General features: G+C 39.0%; 1 protein-coding gene and 1 long non-coding RNA gene across 16 annotated transcripts in view; both read left to right on the plus strand.

The window, feature by feature from the left end:
* Positions 1–3797, plus strand: part of LOC141572910 (uncharacterized) — a 62533-nt gene extending 58736 nt beyond the window's left edge. For 2 of the 3 annotated variants that reach the window (XR_016018895.1, XR_012498462.2), the window contains exon 6: positions 2271–3797. This is a non-coding gene — a long non-coding RNA (uncharacterized LOC141572910). Of the gene's footprint in view, positions 1–1908 lie in introns of all 3 variants that reach the window. The other variant, XR_016018896.1, reaches the window with a different exon arrangement.
* A 5420-nt stretch (positions 3798–9217) lies between these two features.
* The window catches only part of PKD2L1 (polycystin 2 like 1, transient receptor potential cation channel), a 73489-nt gene continuing 69361 nt past the window's right edge, over positions 9218–13345 (plus strand). For all 13 annotated transcript variants that reach the window (XM_074339198.2, XM_088791897.1, XM_088791898.1 and 10 more), the window contains exon 1: positions 9218–9332. The gene's annotated coding sequence lies outside the window, so the exon portion shown is untranslated. The remainder of the gene's footprint in view (positions 9333–13345) is intronic.

The following is a 13345-nucleotide window of genomic DNA, read 5'->3' on the forward strand; positions in this document are numbered from 1 at the left end:
TAGAAGTGAACAGAGCCCACTGGGACACGGCTCCCACCCACCCAAACATTGTCTTATCTCGTATTTCACCAACTTGCCCTGCGCACTGCCACCACCTCAACCCTCAAACCAGGTTACTAAGAGAGGAAAGAGAGACCCTGGTTGAGTCTAGGATCCGCTCTGCCAAAATTTTGTTAGGAGCCCTGGGTCACTTTTAGTCCATTATCAGTAGATGACTTCTTCCTCGGCAATTTAAGGGCCATCTACTAAAGTTACAAATATCAAAACTAGATGGTCTCTCCTAATGCATTTTCTCTTCCTTACCTTCCATTTAATATCTTGATTCCCAAACCCTTGATGCTAAATGCACCTTCTGTCCCTTCTTTCTTTAGGTTCTCCTTCTGTAGAAGCAGGAATGGCCTTAGGGTCCATCTGCTTTTGGCAGGTACTCACACTTGCCAAGTCTTTAACACTTGGATAACAGAATAGTTCGTTACCCTTTCACCTAACTGGATTGCCTTCACCAGGGATGAAAGACAGAGGTACTAAATATTAGCTATGGTTATTTTTTGTGGAGAACATTGCCGTATCCTACCAAATTCTAAAATATTTTCCCCTTCTCTTTCACTGGCTATTCTACTGGCTCTGATGTTAAGGCTGATCCATGACATAAATACAAAAACTCTTTGGAGGACAGAGTTAGAGTGACCATGGTATATCAGGTATGCTCGTTCATTCATTGCACAGTGCTCACAGAAGAAGAAAGTCTCATTTGAGATTAGTTGAAAACAAAACAGAACATTTCACACGGTCCTTGGTTCTGACCTAGACAACCCTCTTATCTGTGCTAGAGAAGGTGTGCTTATCCTATTTTCAATTAAACAAAGCTAGAAGAGATATTTAATATCTTGGAGGAAAGAATTGGAATTCCAAAAGCTCTCAATAGTTTCCCAAGTTAGGATTAACAAATAGATGACATTTGCCAGGGATACTTTTAAAGTCCTATGCTTATGTTCAAAATACTAATCTCAGAAACAAAGCATGGGAAAAATTTAGTTTAACAGTTCAAGTAAAAAAACTGTAAGCTTAGAAAGTTGACAGCAGAGTGGCTGAGGAGTGACTGCCAAAACCATAAATGTTCCTTTGTCTTCCTCCTGGAGGACATAGGCAAAATTATTTATGGATCAGTCAGTTCACCAATAAATATTTCCTGAGGAGAGTGCTGTGTAGAGCACATACAGAGAATAAGAGGAAGAATTCAAGGATCTTTCAACAGGTTGATAGACAATGTATACATAGGAAATGAGGGCAGTAATGATAACTTATATTTGAATAGTGGTTTAATTTATCATGTTTAATTATTTCTATCATTTCTTGACTTATAGTTGCCCTATGGAGTCAATACAGTCACCACTTTAAAGATGAGAAAATAAGGCTCAGAGAAATAAATCACTGATTCTCAAACATTTTGCTCTCAGGACACCATTACACTCTTAAAATTATTGAGGTACCTCACACATGATTAAATCAAAATGGATCAAAGACCTAAATGTAAGAGCTAAGCTATAAAACTCTTAGAAGAAAACATAAGTGTAAATCTTTGTGACTGATCTTTGATCAAACAATGATTTCTTAGATGACAATCAAAAGCTTAAGCAACAATAGGAAAAATAGATAAATTGGTCTCCATCGAAATTTTAAAATTTTGTGCTTCAAAAGATACTATCAAGAAAGTGAAAAGACAACCCACAAAATGAGTAAAATATTTGCAAATTATATATCTGATAAGGGACTAGTATCCAGAATATATAAAGAACTCTTACAATTCAGCAATTTTAAAAGGCAATCTTATTTTTATTTTTATTTATTTTTTCGTCACATATATATGAAATATATATAAAGTGTATATATATATTTCTTTTTACAAAGGCAAGTCATCCATTTGCTTTGGAAATTGAAAATTCAAACATCTTTGGCTGTGCATTTTGGCTGAACCATCACTGATGTATAGGACATGTTACCAGCCACGCGTATGGTAGCTACAGAGTGAATGGAACAAATAGGACTTGTGTTTCATGGGGCCCAGTCTGTTGTCAGGTGTGTGTGTCATCAGTACACACTGGAGGGAAAGGAGCCTCAATAAATTCCACCAACACTGGTAGCTGGAGTCTGTAATGGTGTGGACCTCACCTGCCACCTGAGAGAAGAGGGTCTTCACAGCTGGGTGTGCATCTGTGTCAATAGACGTCACACTCGGAATGAACAACAGTGTTCATTTTCTGCTTCTCCAGACACACACCTATGTGTGATCCCAACCAAGGCAGCTGAACACGGACCACACCAGCCTTCACAATCCAGCTCCCCTGCCAACGTCCCCTCCAACGTCCCCAAGAGCCTGAGGAACTTCTGAACCTGTGAGGCCAGATCCCAAATAAATGTAAAGATACAAGGCAATCCAATTTTTAATTAGACGAAGGATTTCTATAGACGTTTCTCCAAAGAAAACATGCAAGTAGCCAATAAGCAATTAAAAGATGCTCAACATCATTAGTCATTAGGGAAATGCCAATGTGTGGGAGGAAGACATTTTTCACTACCCTTCTAAGTTATTCTGCCTGGTCTAATAATTACATTGATGTGGGACAGATTAACAAAAGATAATAACCAAGTTTAATTATATACACCCCTGTGGGAACCCCACACACATGATAGGTTCAGAGACAGAAAGGTAAAATAAGGTATATCTATAACATCCTGAGCTAAGGAACGAGGTCAGGAGGCTGAGGCTTAAGAGGGGGGGAAGGCCATTTGCAGGATGATAAGAAAAGCAGATTTTAATAATTAGATGTTTTACACGCCCTATAGATAGGTCATAAAAAGTTATTTCTGGTGATAACTTTTATTATGGGCAAGGCCTCAAATTTAAATTCTTTCAGGGAGAGGAAATAGTTTCTCCTGAGCCTGCAGTGTCTTGATTGCCTTCAGCTCAAAATAATCCACATGCCAAGTAGCACATCTTGGGGGGGCTTGTACTGAACCCCTTCACCAATCAAAATCATAATGAGATACCACTTCACACTCACTAGGATTGCTATAATGAAAAAAACATACTAACAAGTGTTGGTAAGGATTCAAACAAATTGCAACCCTCATAAACTGCTAGTAAAAATGTAAAAGGGTGCTGCTACTTTGGAAAACTGACAGTTTTTGAAAGGTTAAACGTAGAGTTACCATATGACCCAGAGATTCCCCTAGGTATATATGTCCAAGAGAACTGAAAATATATGTGCACACAAAAACTGATACATGAATGTTGATGCAGTTTTATTCACAATAGCCAAAAATATATAACCAATCCAAATATTTGTCAACTGACGGATGGGTCAACAAAATGTGGTATGTCCATGTAATGGAATATAATTCAGCATTTAGAAGAATGAAATATTGATACATGCTGCAACGTGGATGAATCTTGAAAACATTAGGCAAAGTGAAAGAAGCCAGTCACAAAAGACTGCATATTTTATGATTCTGTTTGTATGAATAGGGAAATCTATAGAGACAGAAGTAAAATAGTGAGTGATTGCCTAGGAGTAGGTTGGGAGGGGTGTCACTGGGAGGCTATGAGAAGTAATTGCTAGGAGTAGGAGGCTCTTTATGGGATAATGAAATGTTCTAAAATCGATTGTGATCATCGTTGCACAACTCTGTGAATATACTAAAAAACACTGAACTATATACACTTTGGGTGGGTGAACATTATAGTGTATGAATTATATCTCAATAAAGCTGTTATAAAAAATTAAGGACCCTGAAGAGCTTTTGTTTGTGTGGGTTATTTCTATTAAACATTAACCATATTAGAAATGAAAACATAAATGTTTTAAATATTTATTTATTTGAAATAACAACAATAAACCTATTGCATGTTAACATAAGCAAATAGCATAATAAATTTTTATGAAAAATACCATATTTTTATAACAAAAATAATTTAGTGAGAGTAATGTTATTTTGCTATATTTTTACTAGTATATTTAATGTCTGACAATAGAAGATAGCTGAATTCTCGTATGTATTGCATTATGTTGTTTGTCGAAGTATAGGAAGAAAATCTAATCTCACACAGATATACAGTTGGAAAAAGAAAGAATGTTTTAATAGCATTTTTAAAGACAATTGTGGATATTCTTTGATACTATACTAAAACTCAACAAGTTGCAGTTTGTTAAAGGTTAGTTACAATGTAGAATCTGAAACCAGATCAATGAACTTTTCATATTCTTTTACATTAGAATCCATTGGTCTCTCTTTCATTTTGAATGTACCTTTCATTCTTCTATGATTCTGTAACATTGTGCTTTGGTTATTTGGAAAATTTTAGTTCACTGAGTTATGCAAATCTTCCAAAATGCTGACGTATTTCATTCTATAACATCAAAACATCACATTAGTTAATATCACTACTGATTTCATCAAATGAGTCTTTAATTATTGGGAAGCTGTCAAACTCAGTGCCACGTGCAGGATTTCCAAAATTCTAATTTTTTCTTGAAAGCTCAAATTTTATCATTGGAACAAATATTGAGAGTTGTTTCCTAGAAGCAATGATCTACTATTCTAGAAAATGTCTGCCAAATACTCAAGTCTGAATATCTATAGTTTGCCTGTCATTCTTGCAACTAAAAGTGATGTTATATAAAAAAAGTGGTTAATTCAACTCACAACTAAAATGATCTCACTGATGCTTTTTCTCAAGACCACCATTACTCTTTGATACATAACAGAAGTGTTTTATGCGTACTTCCTGTTTCATGACGCAGAATTTGAAAAAAAATGTTCTCAAAGGTCAAGATTTAATACATAACTTTCACTTCTTTATCAAGAACACTCTTAAGTAAAACTGAACTCCCTCCAAGAGCATGGCAATGAGGAATACAGTAACCACAAATATGGTTTGGTGCTACGCTTTGATTCCTGTCAAGGTGCAGAGAGTTTACCCACCATTACTTTGGTACAAATGTTAACATGATGGTGAAGAAAGGCTAATAACGGCTTAATATTATTGTGAGACTTATTTTGGCTTTACAGATCCCCTGAAAGTTTCTTGGGGGATTTTTAGGGGTCCATGGATCACACGTTGAAAACCTCTGCAGTAAATGCTTCTCCCAAAGTCAAGCATCTAGAAAATAATAGAACCACTACTTGAAACTGGGTCCTATTGTCTCCTACTCTAATGGTTTCTCCATTGTACGATCGAATGCCAAAATGAGTGGTACAGATATGAAGTATAATACGAACTTTTATTAAAACCAAATAATTAAATTTCTACTAGAGGCCTAGTTAGAAATTCACTTAGTGGTTATCAGCCTGATATGATCATTTTAAGTTCATCCAGCCCTTGTCATAAACATAGCGTAAATAGATATTTTGAAATCATGAAGAGACAGAATACAGCTACTCGTAGATGGGATACATTCATTCCATACACTGAAAATAAAACTCAACTCCTATCACCTTTGGTTAAAGGCCTTTCATGTACTTGAAATCAAAGAATGTTAAAAGTAGGTGGAACCTAAGAGGTAATCTAGTCCATTACCTCACCACACAGGAACCTCCTCCCAGCATCTGGGACAGGTTGAACAATTCTGGTGAGGAGTGGCTTACCCTTCCCAAAACATCAGAAAAGCTCAAGTGATTTTGACTTGAAATCGAACCTACTACCCCATTCCCCCCCCCCCCGCCAATACTCTCATTCCCACACTTTCACTCCTTTATTCAACCCTCAGGTGCGATAAGGAATAGGTCTATTTCCTCTCTATGGTATATTTTAAGTCAGCTACCCAGTCCCCTCATAAACCTTCCCTTTTTCAGTCTAAAAATACTCAGTTTCTTCCACTTTGTTTTTTGTATGGACCCACACCAGGGTTGTCTGTTTGGTTGGTTTTGGATTTGTTGTGGAGGGCCAGGTGGGATCTTTCCTTGACCTTTCAGGTCTTGTTTTCAGTCTCACCTCCTCTATACAGTGGTCCTGGGTCACTCTTCCCTTCTTCACTGATTGAGCCCTTCTTGTGTTCCAAGCACTATATTCTCTACTATCATTCAATTCCTAGAACAACCCTATAAAGTAGGTACCATCAACATCCCCCACCCCCTTTTTAAGGCATTACAGTTTGAGGATTTTTGGTAATCGTATACAGCTGTGTATGTAACTACCACCAAGATCAAGATATAGCATAGTTCCCTCATTCTAAAAAGTTTCCCCGTGCCCTTTTGCAGTCACATGTGTGATTTTCTAAAAATGGAAGAATTTTGTACATACTACTTTTTTAACCTGCATGTCTCTCTTAGCAACATGTATTGAACATCTTTTGATGGCAATTAATTTTACAACATAATTTTAATGTCTGCATACTAGTCCATTAAATGTTTCATAATTTGTTTAACCAATGTCCTCTTGTCAGCTATCTATGTTTGACAATGTCCTGCTCTGTCTTCCTGGAAGTATTTTTTTACTTCTATCATACTCGTCCCCTGTCCGCCCCCCTCTTCTGATACTTCTTAGTCTGTTTGCTAATTCTTTGTCTTCTTTCTACCTGTTAAATATTGGTACTTCCCAAGATTTTGTCCTTGAATCTTCTTACTCCTGTAATCCCTTCCTAAGTGATTGATTTTCTTCCTAGTTTCACTATGAACTCTTTGGATCACATCTCTATTTCTCTTCCAAACACCAAGATCCTTATTCCCTACTGTCTGGGTATTATTTCCATGTGGATAGTCTTCTTGCAACTCAAACTCCACATGACAAACACTGAACTCCCATTCCCTTTCCAAAATCTTTTATTATTATTATTTTACCACCTGTTTCAGTTTGGGGAGGTAATGTCATCTTTGTCGCCTCTCCTCCGTCATCTCATGTACCCAATCAATGAAGTGCTATTGATTTTACTCCAAAATGCCTCACGGCGCGTGCTCTTTCCATGTCCACCACTACCATCCTAGTTTTTAGATCCCAGGACCCCCTAACTGATCTTCCAGCCCCTTATTCTGGTCCTCCTTTGACCTGCTCTTTATGGTACCACCAGTTAACTTTCTGACACATGAAGGAGATGATTTTCCGCTTGTGCTTGAAAAATACCTGACGTCTCTTTCTCGCTTAGGGAAGCAAGTCTAAGCTTCCCAAGCGGGCTTTCAAGGCTGCCTTTCTACTTTTCCCTCCTACTCTGCCACTCCACCTTCCTGCACTGGTTACATCAGCCATGAACATTCCTGAACACACGTTCTTGCTTTTGCTCTGCCCTATGACTACCCAATCTTGAGTCTATCTTGCTGACGTTTTGCCTTCTGTCTCTTACGTGATAGGTGTTTGCACTGTTGCAGACAAAATGAAAAATCAGCCCTGCCTACTGGCCTGTCCTGGTTAGCAAGGTCTCACACCGCCTGGAAGCAGTTGTGTATTAAGAAGCCACAGGGATAATCCTGAGTTAGGGAGGGGCTCGGCAGTGAGGGAGGCTCAAATGGCTCTTTACATTTCTTCAAAGCAGAGCCGCATTGGATCTGTGCAGGGAACAGTGTTTTCTATTCCGATGTAAAACTCTCCTAGAGTTCTATAGAGCAGATGTCACACCAACTGAACGGTAGCTATTTCAGTATTTTCCCCATTCCAGAGATTAGCACACTGAGCTAGATCTAGGAAAGCAGAGCTCTGAGTCAGGCTCCCCTCCCCATAAGGGGCGACAGCCGACCTTACATTCAAAGAGAGAGAGGCTGTAAGGATAGCACCTCCTGATTGGAGCAGACGGAGTCAGACAAACTTGGGGGCTGCTGATTGGCTCCGGCTGGGTCAGGCGCTGTTGGGCTGTTGTAAATGTAAATAGCTCTGTGACCGACAGTAACCCCGGTGAGAGGGGGTGGAGAAGAAGGCTCTTCCTCTCCATTCATGTTTGCTACCGGCCAGGCCCAGACAGGCAAGCCCTTTAGCAGAGGGGGCTGGGCAGGACAAGGCGAGAGGTTGTGTCTTCGGCAGATCTTAAATTGAGCTGAGAGTTAAACACCCACCCGCAGGTCTGAGCCAGGGCTGGCAGTTTCCACACAGAGCTGCTTCCTTTCTGCGCTCAGTTTTGACTATTGAAGAGGGTTTAATGGCATGTTCTGTGCTAAGACGGAGGTGGTGGAGGACTCTAGGAGGGGAGTTTTATGGGGTAAGATTAATGGCTGTAGTGGGTGTGTCACAGGGAGATGGGAGCCTGTCTTCCCTTGTTCCTGGTCACACAGTCCTATTTGTTGAGAAGGCAAGAGTGGAGGCAGAGTCTAAAACCAGAGGGGTTCCTGCTGCTCTGCTGATGGTAGCCTTTCTACTAGAGGTGCAACTTCTTCCCCCCTCTACTCCAGGGGAAAGGGAAGTCTGTGGGGACCGGAAATAGGAAGAAAGGAACAAATGGGTACATATTCAGAATAAAGGGTGACTTTCACACGTTGCTGGTGGGAATGCAAAATGCTGCAGCCACTGTAGAAAACCGTTTGGTGGTTAAACAAAAAGTTAAAGCTAGAATTGCCGTATGACCCAGCTACTCCATTCCTAGGTATGCTTATACTATAGCCAAGTGAATTGAAAACAGGTACTCAAACATTTATATTTATATTAGTGTTCATAGCATCATTATTCACAATAGCCAAAAGGCAGAAACAACTCAAGTGTTCATCAACAGATGAACAGAGAACCCAACTGTGATATATCCATACAATGGAATATTATTCAGCAATAGAAAGGCGTGAAGTACTGATCCGTGCTAAAATGTGGATGAACCTTCAAAGCATTATGTTCAGAGAAGGAAGCCAGACACACAAGGCCACCTGTTGTAGGATCCATTTACATGAACTACCCTGAATAGGTAAATCCATAGAGACAGAAAGCAGAGTGGTGGTTGCCAAGGCCTGGGGGAGGGGAGAAAACATAGAACAACTGTTTAACAAGTACGAAGTTTTCTTTTGGGGCGATGAGGAGATTCTGGAACTAGATAGAAGTGGTGATTGTGCACCACTGTGAATGGACTAAATGTCACTTTCAAGTGGGTAATTTTGTGTTACGTAAAATTCACTTTATTGAAAAGACTAAAGGGTGAATCCTTACTTCTGTCCACAATTCTCTAAGAAAGGAATAGGACTACAGTAATGAGCAATTCTGTGCCTTTCACTTTCACTTTCTTCTCATTGCTCATTTCCTTTCTTTGGGCACAACGTTTTCTAAAGCCCTGCACGGCCCTAGCTACTTACTGCTTCGATGGGAAATGGCCAGGAGAGAGAGGACCCCTTTGGCCCCTCTGAGACCATCCTAGCCTGGACAGGGAGTCACAGTGAGTCAGCACTGCAGACACTCGGGCTTTGTGAGCTGTCTGTGGCCTGGGTGTAGCAGGCTGGGCAGGACTGGGTGGGGGAGGGATGGGCCTGGGTCCTGGAAAGGGGAAGGCTCTGCCTCCAGCAGCCCCAGTAGAGAATCTCAGATCCTTAGAGCCTGCAATTAAGGCCTGTGGCATTTGCCCCAAGTCAGTGTTCAAGAATCAGCGCTTTGCCTGCCGCATAGAAAGTTAACTATAGGTCACCACTCCCACCGCCTGTGACATTTCGTACAGTTTGTCCCAGAGACAGAATTTAACACAAGACATGAGCTCTCTCAATAATTTCATCAACTGATTGTTTAGGTGCAGAAGACATTTCTAAAAGAAAAAGATGCCCTTAAGGATCTCAAAACCCAACATGAGCGTAGAGAATTGTTTGGAAAAGTATAGAGGAAATGTCAGGTATATTTCTGTGGTTTGAGAGGAGAGGAGAGCCTCAAATTCAGGTGTGTTTGAATGTTAAAATGGGTCATCAAGTGGAGTGAGTGGGTTCTTCTGGAACAGAGGATGCATCTGCAGTTTAGTTTGACTTTGCATAAATTTAGCTCCCTACCATTACAACCAGGCTTTGCCTCTGAGTATAATTGAGTATCACTGGGTATCTACTTGAGTATACCAGAGATTTAGGCATTCTGGGCTTATCTAGTTTGTCATCTCCACACCCAATATAGAGAGTGGTTAACTGACAGTTCTGGAGCTGGATCACAGCACCATTACTCTCTCACAGCTTACTTTCTCTCCAAGTAAACTCAGTTATCTCATCAATAAAACTGGGATAATATTATCACCTGTCAAACATTCAGTACAATGCCTGGCTATAGTAAATGTTGTTACTATAAATGTGTCCACAGGTCTGGTGCACTCAGAACTTGGATTTCCTGCATCAAAAGGTTGTTAGATTTGTGTTTTTTGTTTGTTTGTTTGTTTAAAGATTTTATTGGGGAAGGGGAACAGGACTTTATTGGGGAACAGTGTGTACTTCCAGGCCTTTTTCCAAGTCAGGTTGTTGTCCTTTCAATCTTAGTTGTTGAGGGTGCTGTTCAGCTTCAAGTTGTTGTCCTTTCAGTCTTAGTTGTGGAGGGCGCAGCTCAGCTCCAGGTCCAGTTGCCGTTTCTAGTTGCAGGGGGCGTTGCCCACCATCCCTTGCGGGACTCGAGGAATTGAACTGGCAACCTTGTGGTTGAGAGCTCACTGGCCCATGTGGGAATCGAACCGGCAGCCTTCAGAGTTAGGCGCATGGAGCTCTAACCGCCTGAGCCACCGGGCTGGCCCTAGATTTGTGTTTATGCCGTGGCCTCAACCCCTTTATCTAATGTAGAAAATGGTATACAGATTTTTCCAAGGACTTTGATATAGCAAGACTATCATCCTAGATTCTCTAGTGCCTAGCGGCTTTTCTCATCTTGCTGGTGTCTGTCCCCTTATAGTTTGAGAATAGAAACCACATCACTATATAAGAGACTATGGAGTGCTTCTTTTGATTATATTTGAGTTTGAATCTCAGCTATTTACAATGAATGGTAAAAACATTAAAACAGAGGGAATTATTTTCTCATACTTTTTTATTGAGATATATTTCATATCCCATAAAATTACCCTTTAACGTGTATGACTTAGTAGTTTTTGCATATTCAGAGTTGTGCAAACATCACAATGTAACTTTAGAACACTTCATCATACCCACAAAAAACCCATGCCCACCAGCAGTCACTCCTCATTCCCTGCCCCCAGCCCCTGGCAACCACCAATCTGCTTTCTTTTCCTGACATTTCATATAAATGGAATCATACAATATGTGGTCTTTTGTGTCTGGCTTCTTTCCCTTAGAATAATATTTTCAAAGTTTATCTATGTTGTAGAGGTATCCGTACTTCATTCTTTTTTTTTTTCCCCTGGCGAATTGTGTTTATCTATTCATCTCTTGATGGACATTTGGGTTCTTTCTACCTTTTGGTTACTATATATCAGGGGTGTCCAAACTTTTTTCAGCGGTTTTCACCAAGGGCCATATGCAGTAAAATACACAAACAGCTGGGCCACTCACTCGAGGTGAAGTACATATTGCCTCACCTGGTTTATTTAAGTAAACTAAATATGTTTTTGGAATTTGCTGCGGGCCAATTCAAAATGGATTGCGGGCCACAGTTTGCCCGCGGGCCGCAGTTTGGACACTCCTGCTATATATTAATAGTATATAATTCTGCTATGAACTTGCATGTACAAGTTTTTGTGTGGACATGTTTTCAATTCTCTTGGTTACATACCTAGGAGAAGAATTGCTGAAAATCACATGGTAACTTTACATTTTAAGTTTTTGAATTGCCAACCTTTTTCCAAAGCAGCTGTACAATTTTAGATCCCCCCAGCAATGTATGAGAATCCCAATTTCTCTACACCCTCATCCACACTTGCACACTTGTTATTAACTGTCTTTTTTATTGTAACCATTCTAGTGAGTGTGAAGTAGTATCTCATTGTGGTTCTGATTGGCATTTCATTGAGAACTAATAATGTTGAGCATCTTTTCATGTGCTTATTAGTCATTTGTGTATCTTCTTTGGAAAAATGTCTATTCAAATACTTGCCTATTTTAAAATTGGATTGTTTTTCTAATTGTTCAGTTATAAGAGTTCCTTTTATATTTTGGATATTAGTCTCTTATCAGATATATGAAGTGAAAAGATATTCTCTCATTCTGTGGGTTGTCTTTTTACTTTCTTGGTAGTATCTTTTGAAGCACAGATTTTAAAATTTTGATGAAGTCCAACTAATTTTTTTTCTTTTGTTGCTTACATTTTTGGTGTCGTATCTAAGGATTAACAATTGCCTAATCAAAGATTATAGAGATTTATAGCTTCGTTTTCCTTAGGGGTTTTATAATTTTGGCTGATCCATATTTGTGTATGATATGAGGTAGTGGGCCAACCTCATTCTTTTACATGTGGATTTCCAGTTGTCCTAACACCATTTATTGAAAAAATTATCCTCATTGAATTGTCTAGGCACCTTTGTCAAAATCAATTGACTGTAAATGTATGGTTTTATTTTTATGCTCTCAATCCTATTCCACTGATGTATGTCTTTCCTTCTGACAGTACTACACTGTCTTGTACTGACCCTTTGAAGTAATTTTGAAATCAGGAAATGCGAGTGTTCCAACTTTGTGCTTCTTTTTCAAGTTTGTTTTGGCTAGTCTGAGTCTTTTGAATTTCCCTATGAATTTTAGGATCAGCTATCAATTTATGTTAAAAAAAAAAAGGCAGTTGGAATTTTGATAAAGATTGCATTGAATCTGTAGATGGGTTTGAGTAGTATTACCAATTTAAGTCTTCCAATCAATGAACATGAGATTTCTTTCCATTATTTATGTCTTTAATTTCTTTCAATAATACTTTGTAGTTTACAATCTACCATTCTTATGCTCTTCTTTTTTTAGATTTATTCCTACTTATCTTATTCTTTTCGATGCTGCTATAAATTGAATACTTTTAATTTTATTTGCCTATTATTCATTGCTAGTTTATAGAAATACAATTGATTTTCGTATATTGATCTTACATCCTGCAACCTTGCTGAACACGTTTCTTAGTTCTAATAGTTTTTTTTGTGTGTGTGTGTGGACTCTTTAGGATTTTTTTATATACAAAATGATGCCCTCTGCCTGCAGAGATAGTTTTACTTCTTCCTTTGCAATCTGGATGCCTTTTATTTCTTTTTATGCCCAGGCAGATTTTTTTAGGGACTATCCTGGTTTTTCCTCTAGGAAAGAAGGAGAAAACAGGTGGCCATTGGCCATCAGGAATTTTATTTCTGTGCTCTTCCCCATTATTTTCTTAAATTACTTTTTACTCTTTATCCCATAGTTAAATCTTGATTATTAAGTAGAGCCTTAACCTGTTTATATTTTCCCATACAAAACATGTCAAAAAGAAGAGGTTATTATTTTGCCCCATAAGTTCTCTTATTTTTAC

The sequence above is a fragment of the Rhinolophus sinicus genome, chromosome 15 (assembly GCF_057876585.1).
Source record: "Rhinolophus sinicus isolate RSI-liver-muscle chromosome 15, RSI-T2T, whole genome shotgun sequence".
Taxonomy (NCBI): domain Eukaryota; kingdom Metazoa; phylum Chordata; class Mammalia; order Chiroptera; family Rhinolophidae; genus Rhinolophus; species Rhinolophus sinicus.